Source organism: Typopeltis vanoorti, chromosome 9 (assembly GCF_054136105.1).
Source record: "Typopeltis vanoorti isolate ZY-2024b chromosome 9, IOZ_Tvanoo_1.0, whole genome shotgun sequence".
Classification (NCBI taxonomy): domain Eukaryota; kingdom Metazoa; phylum Arthropoda; class Arachnida; order Uropygi; family Thelyphonidae; genus Typopeltis; species Typopeltis vanoorti.
This window is the reverse complement of record NC_143557.1, coordinates 142,927,199-142,941,535: the sequence shown is the minus strand read 5'-3', so window position 1 is coordinate 142,941,535 and position 14,337 is coordinate 142,927,199.

The following is a 14,337-nucleotide window of genomic DNA, read 5'->3' as shown; positions in this document are numbered from 1 at the left end:
TCTTTGTTTAAGTAGACAGTTGTGTAGTATTTGATTAATAGTAGATTAATAATAGATATCTAGGAGATGTTTTAAATATCTTCTCTTAATTAGATACCAAATTTTCCACCTAAATTGCCATCCGATGTAAATCTTACGTGTGTAGAGGCTTAAGTGCTGTGAGGACATCATGTTGGAGGCTTAATGGATTTTTTACAACACTCAAAAAGAATTAAAATAGAATTTAATACTTCCTATATTTCGTCCTAGTCACTAGGACATCTACGGGGATTACAAAAACAATTTATGTAACATATACACAACTAACAAACAATACTAAGCCCAACCACGTGGGTGACACTAAAGTCCTATCTAGGTAGAGCGCCCTCTAAGGGCAGTAGTAGGTGGCCTGGAATGTAAGGTGGGAACTCTGGTGATGAGTGTTTCCCAAATCTTCGGAAGCTTAATGCATCCATATTTATTGAGATTTGGTTGGTTTTTGAGAGCTGCTGCTGCTTCTAAGAAAAGTCTCTCTTTCTTGAATTTGCCGTGGTGGAGCATGGTGGTTTTCTTCCATGATACCCTGTGGGTGATGTCCAAAACATGGTCAGCCAAGCCTGAATGGCCATAGTTGTGTTTGAAGATGTAAGACTTGTGTTCCTCTAGACAGATGGATGCTGATCTGCCTGTCTGTCCAAAGTACGCCAGCTTACAGGAACAGGGTACTTTGTAAACTCCAGGCAGAGAGAGAGAGGAGGGAGCTGATCTTTCGTAGAATGGATAAGGGTAGCAAGTTTGCGGTGGGGCTTATATGCTGTGTGTAGGTTGTACTGTTTTAGTATCTTGGCTATTTTTTCGGATGTGCCACGGATGTAGGGTATGGTGATGGCATTTTTAAAATCTTGTTGACGAGAAGGACGGGGAATGTGGCAGGAGTTGATTTTTTTGATACTGTGATCGCTGTAGCCATTGGAGAGGAAAGTGCTGTGTATGTGGTTAAGCTCAGTGGTGAGGGCAGTTCCACTGGAACAAAGATTGTGGGCTCTCTTGGTAAGAGTTTTAATAATGCCATATTGTTAAGAGGGATGGTGGTGGGAAAGTTTGTGAATGTATCTGCCTGTGTGTGTGTGTGTGGGTTTTCTGTATATAGTGAAGGTAAGTGTATCATTAGGCAGGTGTGTGACTAAGGTGTCTAGGAAGGGTAAACAATTGTTCTTTTCCTTTTCCATAGTGAACTGGATTCTTGGAAGTAGACTATTGAGATGACTGAGGAAGGAGTCTAACGTGTCTGGGCCATGAGGCCAAATAGAGAACACATCGTCTACATATCTTAGACAGATAGGAGGTTTGAGTGGGGCTGAGTCTATGGCTCATTTTTCGAAATCTTCCATATAGAAATTGGCAAGGGGGGTGAGAGGGGGGAACCCATGGCAGTTCCCTCTATCTGCTTGTAGATTTTGTTGTTCCAAGAGAAATACCCAGAGTTAATGGCTTTATGTGATGACTTTAGTGTCACCCACGTGATTGGGCTTAGTATTGTTTGTTATTTGTGTATATGTTACATTAATTGTTTTTGTAATCCCCGTAGATGTCCTAGTGACTAGGACGAAATATAGGAAGTATTAAATTCTATTTTAATTCTTTTTGAGTGTTGTAAAAAATCCATTAAGCCTCCAACATGATGTAAATCTTAATAGAATAATTGTTGTATACATTAAATATATTTCGGAAAAAGCCACTCATTTTTAAGAAAATTTCAGTTATCTACCACCACATCTCCATTTCAAAACTCTTCCATTTTTCCTACATCAAAAAGAGATGGAGTACATGCTTGGTCTCTTTTTTTAGTGTGTATCTGCATGCCTTACACACATGACCTCAATTGTTATGGTCAGACTTGGCATTCAGCTCAGGTTAAATGTGAAGAACATGAATTATTCATTTCCATCAACTTAGTATATATGGATCATGTGACTGTATCATTAATACAGGTCAATGTATTAAATGGCAGGACACTTTTTCGTCATAGTACTTTAAAATTTGCAAGATTATTCAAAGAATCTTGTGAAGATTTTTTTTACATTGACTAAATCTCAGTAAAGCTGATTCTATGTCAGCCTCTCACATCTGGATAATTCAAATTGTTATTTAATAGATTCGAATTTGTATATTGTATACCATGTCTCTTTTGCTTTGACAGTGCCAATATTACAATAGAGGAACATAAGGTAGAAAAGTTTTTTTTAATGAACTTTCAGGACTGGTTTTATTTGTTAAATTTATGAAATAACTGCATTCTTTTTCATGAAGTTATTGGATCATTTCTTAGTTTTCATAAGAGAAATTAATTATTACAACAATTGTAGTTCTCCAAAGCAAAAATCATGTTAGTTTTTTTTGTTTGTTTTTTTTCCATTAAAGTTAGGGAATTGCCAATTCAGTGTGAAAAATTACATATTTGTTGCATGAATAGTTTTTGAACCACAGATTGGAAGAGGAATCCTATATGCTGGCCTCACTGATATTACCCCAACTGAATTTATGATAAATTCAGTTGGGGTAATAAACATTAAAGTTCAAGGCTGATGAGAACCAGTACTTAAAAGTTGCTGTGATAACAATTACAGTAAATGTGATGGGAAATAAAACAGCTCTAGATGTTTTACAAGCTACATTCATGGTGTAGATTGAATTTTGCTATATGTATGCTATATTAATTTGTGGACACACTATTTTATATGGGAACAGTTAATATGTTCAGGTTAACAGTTTTCGATTGTACAAGAAAAAGAAAGATAAGCATGTCACTTGAAGATGGGAAATTTATTTTCATATTATATTTCCTAAGTTTCCCCATCTTTAAGTGAAACTCTAATTAGGAATGAGCTCTCAAATGTATATATTTACAAGCCACTCTGCCTATTTAGTGGGAGGAAGAATCAGTTTCCAGGAGAATAAACCTTACATTTTCTGTTTAAATTAGTTATGCCCTAAAAGCATAATGATTCCCCCATGACAAATGGGATTTGAATCTGTCTCTCTTTCTCAGATAAATGGTATATAATGGAACCACTTAACTAAAGTCTCAAATTGAAAATTCCAATGACGAAATAGAACAGTGAATTCCAAAGTTTCATCATAAAAAATATTTGCAGTTTTACAGAGAAACCAGGAGTTCATAACCCCTTGAGCATTTCATTTATGACATGACTTAGTTCTTGCATCACAGAATGTTTTCTAGAAGCAAGAATTGTCACAATGTTAAATTACCATTAACATCCCAACCAGCCATGACGTCTATAGACATCCATCTAAATTTGGATACGATTCTGTAATACCCATTGAATAACATAGATAAGAAGTGCAATTTGGTCTCACTATTTCATCCACTTAACTGGTAGGGAGGTTAACCAACATGCTCTCTGCACTACAAATAAGTTTTAGATGGATCCTTGTTTCATTTTATTTTTTAAAGCATCAGATAGTTGAATTTAAGACCCTAATAGATTTGATCAGTAATAATTTTCATGTTTTTTCATTTAAATATATTGATTTCTAATAATGATTTTTAAAAAAATGCTCCATTGAAAACTCACTGTGCTCCTTATGGTCAGAGTAATAAACAACAGAAATCTTTGCATTCTTAGCTGTAACATTTTGTGTCATATTCTTTCCTGTCTTTTGTAATATAAACTTTCCAAGAACGGTTAAATGACTCATGCTCATTTATTTCTTTTAAAAATCAATATTATGCAGATATTTAAAAATCAGTATTATGCAGATATATTCCAGCAGATGTCAATTATAAATTGACATCTGCTAGACTATATCTGCATAATACTTATGCTCTCATTCTTTTTTCATTAAACTTTTTCCAAAAGCATTATATATATATATGTGAAGTAGTGGCAAAGCATGTGACCAGATGATATTTAGAAAAGATATTACATCCAAAAAATAGTTTGTACTATTTAAATTATTTGATTTTTACTGAAAAAAAAACTGTTATGGAATTAGACAATCTCAGAACAGTTATTCAGTTTTTGTTAATTTTTCTGTACTTCAGCTTATGTTAAAAGCACACACCTTCACTGGATGAATATAATATTTTTGTTACTGAGTATTAGAATTCTAGTCTTCCATGTTTGATAAAATGGTTAAAATATGCTTTCTTGCATTTTATAAGCAAAATGTGATTTGTCTTTTTTCGGAAAAAATAAAGTGTTTTTTTATGCTGTTAAAATTGATCTTTCATTATTATTATATTATTTGTTATATTCACAACACACTCAGGCAATGCATTCCACTCCATGTAAAGAACCAGCTACTCACTCTGCTCACACTCTCCTTATAAAGTTTATAGCAATGGTCTCTTGTTCTACTCACTACTCCCATTCTATGAAAACTCTCTTCCATGTCAACCTGATAACAACCATCTGACTAGTTATGTCTCAATCATATCCCTCCCCCTTCCTTCTATTCATGAGGCTTTGCAATTTACATTCTCTCAATCTGTCCCCCATACCCCACATGCCAAAGACCACTGACCACCTTTGTGAATCTTCTCTTGATCCTCACCAACATATCCTCGTCATCATGAAAACCAGGCAGGCAACCAAATCTGTGCACATAATCCATGAGGCCTGATCAAGGCTTTATACAATGGCATAATTTTTCTATTTCTGCATGTTAGGGTCCTCCTCATCATTAACATTATTCGATGCAACGTATTCACAACTTGTGCAATGTGGCCCCTGATTTTCAGGTCCTCCACCATCACTACTTGATCTCTCTCATCTCTTCTACTTTAAAGTTCCCTCACCAAGTGTATATTTTGCATCCGATTGTTGCTTACCAAATCTCAAAACCTTACACTTTTCAACATTGAACTGACAGTTTCAATTATCTGCTCATTCATACCATCTATTCAAGTCCTCCTGCAAGGCCATAACATCCACTCAACACTGCATTGCTCTTCCCAATTTTGCATCATCTGCAAATCACAAGTTATACCCATCCCAGTATCATTAACATACAAATTGAACAATGATGGTCCCAAAACTGACCCCTTCAGTACACCACTAGTAACTTTCCTCTTTCGGGATACTGCACCCCAATATACAACTTTCTGATACCTATCTGACAGCCAGTCACTGATCCAACTCAGGAGTCTGTTATCCAATTCCATCTGTTTCAATTTATTTACCAGCTTCTTTCTTGTGGCAGTCTATCAAAAGATGTTGCAAAATCCAAGTACACCGCTTTATGTGCATCTCACCTATCCAATGTATTTACCACCTTGTTATAGTATGTAAGTAAGTTGGTGACAAATGATTGTCCCTTAACAAACCCATGCTGATAACGACAGAGAATACTGCGGTTATCAACCCATTTCTGTATCCAACTTCTCTCCAGTACCTTCACAACTCTAGATATACAGATTGGCCTATAATTTGTAACTACAACCTTGTTGCCACCTTGATGCAGTGGAACAATTTTACTCTTCCGTTCCCTTGGTACCTGCACTGTTCTAAGACATTAAACAGGCATGCCAATGCTACTGCCAATTCCCCTGGAACATTCCCTTAAGATGCATGGTGATATGTCATCAAATCCTATTGCCTTATTGACATGAAGTTTATTTCTTCAAATACCTCTTGCTCACTCACAATTAAGCCATCCTCTTATATTCTCTACACTTCAGTTACTCATGATTCCATCCTAATCAGGATGAAACACCCTTATAAATTGATCACTGAATACCTCAACAGTGTCTTCTGCAGCAGTTACCATTCTATCATTTTTGTTCATTAACATCTTACCGAGATCATTCTTTGTTCTCCTTGTCATATATCTAAAAAACAATCTGGGATTTTTCTTTTCCTGATATGCTAATTTCTGCTTATACTGCACTTTTGTTTTCTTTACTGATCACTCTCCTGGCTTGTTCTTTATACTCTTCATTTAATTGATTTGACCATTATTCATCTTGTACTGCCTCCAAAGTACCTTCCAGGTTTTATGCTTAAGCTCGTCATTCATCCATTTTACACCTACCTTATTCTGCTTTTTGGCCTTCAGAATACATTCACACATTGATGTGTTATGTAGTTTTGTCAGTTCCCAAGAGCATTTATTTCCTTATCATTCAACTCCTTGTTCGATGCTATAGCTCTAGGCTTGTCATAATCATCAGCCTTATAATTCTACATATCCTTTCCTCAATGAAGTCCACATGTGGCTAGCCACAACCTAGGTAATCGCTTCATGATCACTCTCACCAACTTGAAAGTATGAAACTCCACTCACAGTTACATTCTCTGATGAAATTATCACATCTAAAACTCTCAATCCTCTCCCTCCTTTACATGCTGCTTGAGATAGTTAAGTCTCAAGAACTCGAGAAATACATTTTCCTTATTCCCAAATGCTATCTCTTCATTCCAATCTATACCACCATAATTAAAATTGCCCATAATTACCCTTCCTTTGTTCACTAATTTAAGTTGTTTTTACATTTCTTCATCACCATCCTCTACATTTAGTTGGATGTTGCCTATAGCAACATCCAACTATTCTGAGTGATTTTCCTTCTTTCATCTTTTGAATTTTGCCAGCAAAGGTTGGTCGATTGGTAGAGCCTCTGCTACTAATGGCTCGCAAAAGTTAAGCGCGATTAGTAGTTGGAAGGGGATCAATCGTTCGATACTGTTGGCACACTCTCCCTCGATGAGTCTGGACTCCCTGGAGGTGTCAGATAATTCCTCCCTCATGATGTATAGCCTCTGCCCACTATACTCTTTCATTTGATTTTCTCCTCTGTCTTCATACAGTTTACCTACATATTCCTCCCATCTCTGTAATATCTTCTCAAACTGTGGGACTTTTTGCTAATTTCTATAATGAGTGTATTTAACAATGTTGAGAGTTGTATTTAGAAGAGTAAAATATCCATTGCTTTTCAAGGAACAAGCCCTTGCCTTCGAAAGATGGAAAGAAAGGACACCATATGTTAGTATTTTATTAGTGTCTTTTATTAGGCTCTTTTACTAATAGCACTATTTCAAATGATTTTGTTTTCATCAAAGATGATGCCATGTAATATTCCAGTGTACTTCACATAGTTTAAGTCAAAAGATATGCAGCTGATGTGTTCATTATCATGTGAAGATTGAAATCATTGCAAAAGTTTTAAGCACCTCATCCTAATGATGTTTCAAAGAATGATGAAATATTCATTATCATATGGATGAACTAGGGGATCTTCCACCATAAGTATGATCAGTCCAGTCTAGCTGACCATGCCTTGGATACTTTTCTCAGAATCAATTGAAAACTACTATGCTTCACCTAGTGTTGCCAATTTAGCTCTTTTGGAGCTAGATCTAACTTTTTTTTTCTTCCCTAGCTCCAAAAATTTTAATCTAGCACCTAGCTCCTTCAGAACTAGTTTCAGCTCATTTTAGTTGTTTACTGTTAAAAAAAAATTGTTTTAAAAGTTTTCCAGATGTTCGCATTTGATAAGGATTGTATTGTGCGTTTGGCACGAGCATCGTACACGTTTCAAATGCATGATGACGTCAGTCAGTCACGTGGCCCAACAGTCTGCCATTTTGTTCGTTTTAAAGTTGATAGCACCGCTATAAGTTAGTCTTTGCACAGTGTTCTGGTTAGTAGTTGCAATAGCGAGTGGGAGGCTTTCAAAGACTGATCGTAATTCATTGCAGTAAAGAGTTGTATACCCTTCTTCAAAAATGAGCAAAGAGAAAAATAAAGCTTTCAAGCAAAAATTTAGGAGGGAGTGGCTGCAAATGGGAATGTTTAGTAAATGCAGGCCCGTTTCTACATTTTGCGGGGTCCTGTGCGAAATGGAAAAGCGGGGCCCCTGAAAGTTAGTAACATTTGTGGAAATTTTAAATAGAAGAATATCTTGTTAATTAAATCAAATATGAAAAATATTTATGCACATAAACAAGTATGCTCTTTAGCATCAATTTAAGTAAAGGGAAAAAATTAGTTAAAATATAAATGTTTGTATGTAAGTACACATCATATAAATACGCCAGAACAATGATTTATTTAATAATAATATAAAAATATGAAAAAAATATCCATTTTTACTATAAAGAATGAAATATATGTATAACATGGAAAATGATCTCTCTGCTGATGCGACCGTAACTGGACTGGTCAATAATATTTTAAATGTCATAGTAATATATTTGGATAAATATCCGACAAATGATTTGCAATTATGAATTTTATGGAACTATTTCTAAAAATAATTAATTCGTTGTAAAATTCTGATTCATCAATATCTGTATTTAATTTTTGATACAACTGTTTGCAGCAAAAGTTTAATTCATTTTCTGTCATTTTTCTTATTAATTTCATATCATAAAGAAATACAAATGATTTTTCGTGAATTTCATACAATTCAAATCTTTTTTTGACAGATTGTAGAGCAGTATCTAAAATTACAAAAAAGAAATTTATTCTAAAATTATCTTTATCACCTATCTGTGATTCATCAGGCGTTTCATAATCAAAAAATACTTTTCTTCGACGTACTCGAATTTCTTTAAATTTAATTCTGTTTCTAATAGATTTGAGAGTTCTTTAGCAATCTCGAAATAGCTATCAAATCCTGATATTCTCTGCTCTTCAAAGTGCTGCACTAACTCTTTAATATGTTTAGTTGCTACGTCTATGGAAATTTTTGCATTTTGTAATACTTGACTTACTAAATTAATTTTGACAAAAGCTCATACCAAATCACAATGCTTAATATAAATTCCAATGAATCTATTTGTTCATATATTGAAACCACTTCTACTTTGATAGTATTACCTGATGCAGTTATAAATAATTCTTTTAGTGCATTGATTAACTGATTCTATTCTACATCCTTCTTGTATCACATAACGGTTTTGGAGTTAATTGTTTAACAAATTTCTTTAATATGTCCCAACGTGAAGTTGAGGCAGCAAATAATGTTTATATTTTTTGCATAACATTAAAAAAATGTATTGTTATAATTGATGATTTTGCGACATCCCCTAAAATCAAATTTAAATTATGACAGGCGCAAGGAGTATAAAATGCCTTTTCGTTTTCATTTAAAATGTAAGTACGGACTCCCTTATATACTCCTTTCATATTCGCTCCGTTATCATACCATTGCCCTCTACAATCTGACAATTTAAAATTTAATTTATTCAAAAGTGATTTTATATTTTCATATATACCTTTACCAGTAGTGTCATTAGTTGTTAAAAACGTCAAAAAGTGTTCACGAATTTCAATATCTGCTTCAAATATATGTAAAAATTACTGAAATTTGGTCCTGATGACTAACATCAGGAGTGCAATCGAGAATTATGGAATAGTACTTTGCATGTTGTATCATATTTACAATATTTTGATTCTTCCCATATCAACAATTAATTCATTTTGCACAATGGGTGATAGATACGAATTTTGTTTCTTACTTATATACTTTTTTTCCCAGAACATTGCATTGAATGATCTTTTAAAAGTGGATCAAATTCTGCAATTAATTCTATGATTCCAAACAAATTACCATTATGGGCTGTGTACAAATTATCAAAATTACCTCTAAAAGCTAAATTATGTTCGGATAAATAAAGAATTGCTGCTACTATTCGTCTTAAAACATTTCTTAACCGTTCTGCTTCAAATTTTATGATATTTTGATTTGCCTGATCAATTGTATTGTGATTTTTTAAATTACATTCCATTTGTGTCCATGTCACAATGTGCACTGGATTTCTTTCGTGCCAGGGCCGACTCTAAAATTTTTGTCGCCCCATGCAATCCATTACTTTCTGCCCCAGTACCAACCTCAAATTAACTTTTGGAATTTTGAAAACCATTATGTTCAACATTAGCTTCATGACCATTAATTTTAAATATAGTACAATTAATAATAATGCACCGATAAAGTGATTAAAATGCTGCATATTCATAAAATAAGCCATCGACTTCATCAATTGACAATTAAATGAAATGTAGTAATAATTTATTACTTACATATATGGAAAGATCTTCACTTATACAATGGTGAGCTGTTGAATACACTTAACTATAGAATGTACACGTTATAGTTTTAGCACTATTTTCACATTATTTTAATTAGAATCTGTATTGTTTTTAGTATCTACTGATTAAAAATACATTTTTCTTGCTTTCATATTTGCAAAATCAGAAATTAGGTCTGCATAGTCTAATTTTGACCGATTTCATGTTCAATTGAAATCATGGCAAGACCTTCCAATCTAGTTTCGGCCATTATTGAGCGTAAGTAAGTTTTAATAAGATTCAGTTTTGAGAAACTACGCTCACCACTTGCAACCGTCACAGGCAATGTCAGTAATATTCTTAGAGCGACAGCGACATTCGGAGCAAAGTTATTTTCAACAATAAAACGAAAAACTTCAATTGGCAGCGTATTTTCTGGTACTAATTTGGACACTACTTTCAGTTCATCACATGGCTCAATTGCATCGATGTCTCTATTTTCTTCATGTGTTAAAACGGCTTCTAGGTTTTTACAATTGTCTAAGAGCTCATTTGTCGTCTCAGATTTTAATTCAGAGATGTTATATAAAAATGAAAAATGTGAACTGTGATGTTCCAATTGCTCGAACCTTTCTTCAATAGAATTAGTTGCAACATCAATAATAAAAAAGAAAAACTCAACTTTGAATTTTGTTTTGGGATCTAAAATAGGCTCATCTCTTGCTTCATAATCATGCTGCTTTTTCTGCTGACGCAATCTGGTACTTTCGAATGTTGGTTTCAAATCAACATCGACTTCGACTTTCTCAGCGAATGTTGTAGCATCGACAAGAAAATTTTGAAATGATTTATCATTTCCGAGATACTTAAGACTTTTGAGAACATTACCCAGTGTTATTATGGCACTAGACAATTCCATCTTTATGCTTTGCAACAGTTTACTTGCAACATTAATTTCATTTAAAACATAGTGCCAGACAACATAAAAATTTAGTCCCTAAGTTTTAGAGCAAGGGTTTCAGCTTCGTGTCTCGCCATTTTGTCTACTGCCTCATCAGCAATTTCTATCAGCGCATAATAAAACTCAATATAGTATCTTTAAGGACGAATAGCATCGATTCTAGATTCCCAGCGAGTTGTACTTAATGACTTGGGCGTTAGGGTTGTAATATGTGTCTTAAGGATTCCCCAATGCAGCGTTGACGCTGACAAAAACACATACAATTTCTGAACCGTTTAAAAAAATGAAATCCCTTCTCTAGATGACATTGCACCATTATTGACCACCAAATTGAGAGAATGAGAACAGCAAGGGATATAAAAAACTCTTGGGTTCAAGTCCCTAATGCGTTGTTGAACTCCTGAATGCTTTCCTTTCATGTTCAGTCCATTGTCATAACCATGGCCACGCATGTTTGCGATTGGAATATTCATGTCTGATAGTTTTCTTACGATACATTCGGTTAACCCTGAGCCTGTAGTGGCTTCTACAGGAATGAAACCAAGAAAATGTTCATGAATGTTGATATCAGTTGGATCCGTATTAACAAATCTTACAATTAATGTTAATTATTCAACATGGCTTACATCGGGAGTACAGTCTGCAACTATGCTGTAATATTTAGCTTTCTCAACCATAGAAATCATTATTTTTTTATGGTTCCAGAGAGGAGAGCAATCAATTCATTTTGAATATTTTTCCCAAGATAATATTGGGCCGAACCACAAGCTACTCTCATTAAATGTTCAGACATAGCACTGTCAAATCTGGCAATCATTTCAATAAGCTGTAAAAAATTTCCATTATTAGGGTCATATAAATTATCAGATGTTCCACGAAATGGTAAGCATTGTTGACCCAGACAGCAGCAATTAGGCGTTCTATTATGCTCCTCCAGTGCCGAATTTCTGAATTTAATAACTTTTGCTGCATTGAATCAATTGTCTGCTCTAATTTAAGCCTGGACGATAATTCAATCCACTTTTTATGGGACTCCAAATGGTTTTTGAATTTCTCGTGTTCATTAACATACACAAATGACCCCAATCATTATACCCATCAGTAGTGAATGACATTATATTACAGGAAAACAACTTACAGCAGAAAAAAAATACAGAATCTTTTTCTTTTGAATACACTAACCATGATCGATTAATATGTTCTCCATTGCTTAGTTCCTTGGTGTAAAAATTTAAAGAAAATTTCCTACCATTAAAGTTGGCCGGAAAAATGAAATCACTGTTTGGTTTCTCTGGGGGGCCCTTTTTTACGATTTCCAGTCTTTCGGCTTAAAGAAGGATTCCATCTAGCTGGATCAGTGTACCTATCAAGTTCATCACTTAAATCTCTAGATTCGGAAATTGTCATAACAGTCTCATTTTCGAGATTCCTTGCATGTCTATGTTACTGGGATCCGCGTTAGAAGTACTCGCCATGAACTCAGAATCATTGGTTTCGGTACATTTACTTATTTCCTCCTGCCCTACATCAGCTGATTCAGTTTTTAGATATTTAAGTAAATTCCCGCTATGTTTTTGAATATCACGTTCTTTTTCCAGTTTCCGTTTGCGATATTCTGCATCTGATAGTTTTTTTTTCTTTTATCGGACATTGTAATCTATTTGAATATCAAAATTGTTTTAAACCCTACAATAAAATATTATTATTAGTATGGTTATTATTTAGTAATTAATGGAGGTTGAAACACTGTACTAACTACTAATTTACATAAAACTTAAAAAAATCTTATCACTGTAACAGTCACTAACAATGAGCTAAATCAACTTTCCTTAATACACGTTCAAAAACAAGTGAAATGTTCTGGAGATTATAGTATCTATGGCCATTACTCTAAGAGGAGCACTCTAGTGAAAATTTCAATTATTATTATTATTTTCCAAGACCTCATGGAGTCAAAGACTCATCTGAGAGGTCCTTTTATCTCACACACAGCTCATCATACTGTGTCTTAAACACACTCAAACTCCTTGCACACACCACCCTCGGAGGCAAGGAATTCTAATCATTTTCAACTTTGCACGAAAAAAAACCTTCTTCTCACTCCCCTACTCACACCCTCTTTATATAGTTTCCAGGGATGACATCTGGTTCTCCCACTATTCTCTGTACAACTTCTCTACTATTGATCTTATAACAACCACTTACCAACTTGTAGATCTCAATCATATCGCCCCTCTTCCTTCTCTCCACCAGACTCTGCAAATTACATCTTCTCAATCTTTCCTCATACTATTCCAGAGGCCAGAAACTATCTTAGTCAGTCGCCTTTGGACCCTTTCCAACATCTCTTCATCCTTCTGAAAACCCGGTGACCAAATCTGGGCACAATAATCCAAGTGTGGCCTAATCAAAGCCTTATACAATGAAACAAGAATCTCCCTACTTCTACACGTCAGTGTCCTTCACATCATTCCCAGAAGTCTTTGTGTTGTCTTCACAATTTTGGCGATGTATCCCCTAAATTTTAGATCCTTATCCACTATCACCCCCAGATATCTTATTTCCTCTACCTCCAACAATATATTCTCACCAAGCATAAATTCTGCATCCCATCTTTGTTTTCCAAATTTTAAAACCTTACACTTTGCAACATTGAACTCACATCCCCATTTGCTTGCCCAATCATTCAATTTATTCAAGTCTTCTTGCAAGGCCACAACATCTTCACTACTCTTTATGGTTCGTCCCAACTTTGCATCATCTGCAAACAACTGAATATCTCCATCCAAATCTTCACCTATATCATTAATATAAAAGTTAAACAGCAGCGAACCTAAAACAGACCCCTGAGGTACTCCACTAGTAATTTTCCTTTTCCTGGATATCGTTCCCCCATACACAACTTGTTGATAACTATCAGATAGCCAGTCTCCAATCCAATGCACTAATCTAATATCCAACCCCATCTGCTTTAGTTTGACTGCCAACTTATCATGAGTTACTCTATCAAAAGCCTTTGCAAAATCCAAGTATATTACTGTGTATCATTTTCCTCTGTCCAAGGAAGCAGTCATTTTATTGTAATAAGTAAGTAGATTACTAAAACATGACCTCCCTTTAGCAAATCCATGCTGTCCATCAAAGATTATACCATGGTTATCAACCCAACTCTGGATCCTAGTTCTCACAAGCTTCTCCAACAACTTAACCACAACATTTGACACAGAGATAGGCCTATAGTTTGATGCTTGAGTTCGATCACCTCCTTTATGAAGTGGCACAATCTTGCCCTCCTTCCACTCTTTAGGAACTTGACCATGTGCAAGACTTGTATTAAAAAAATGTGTCAAGGCAGG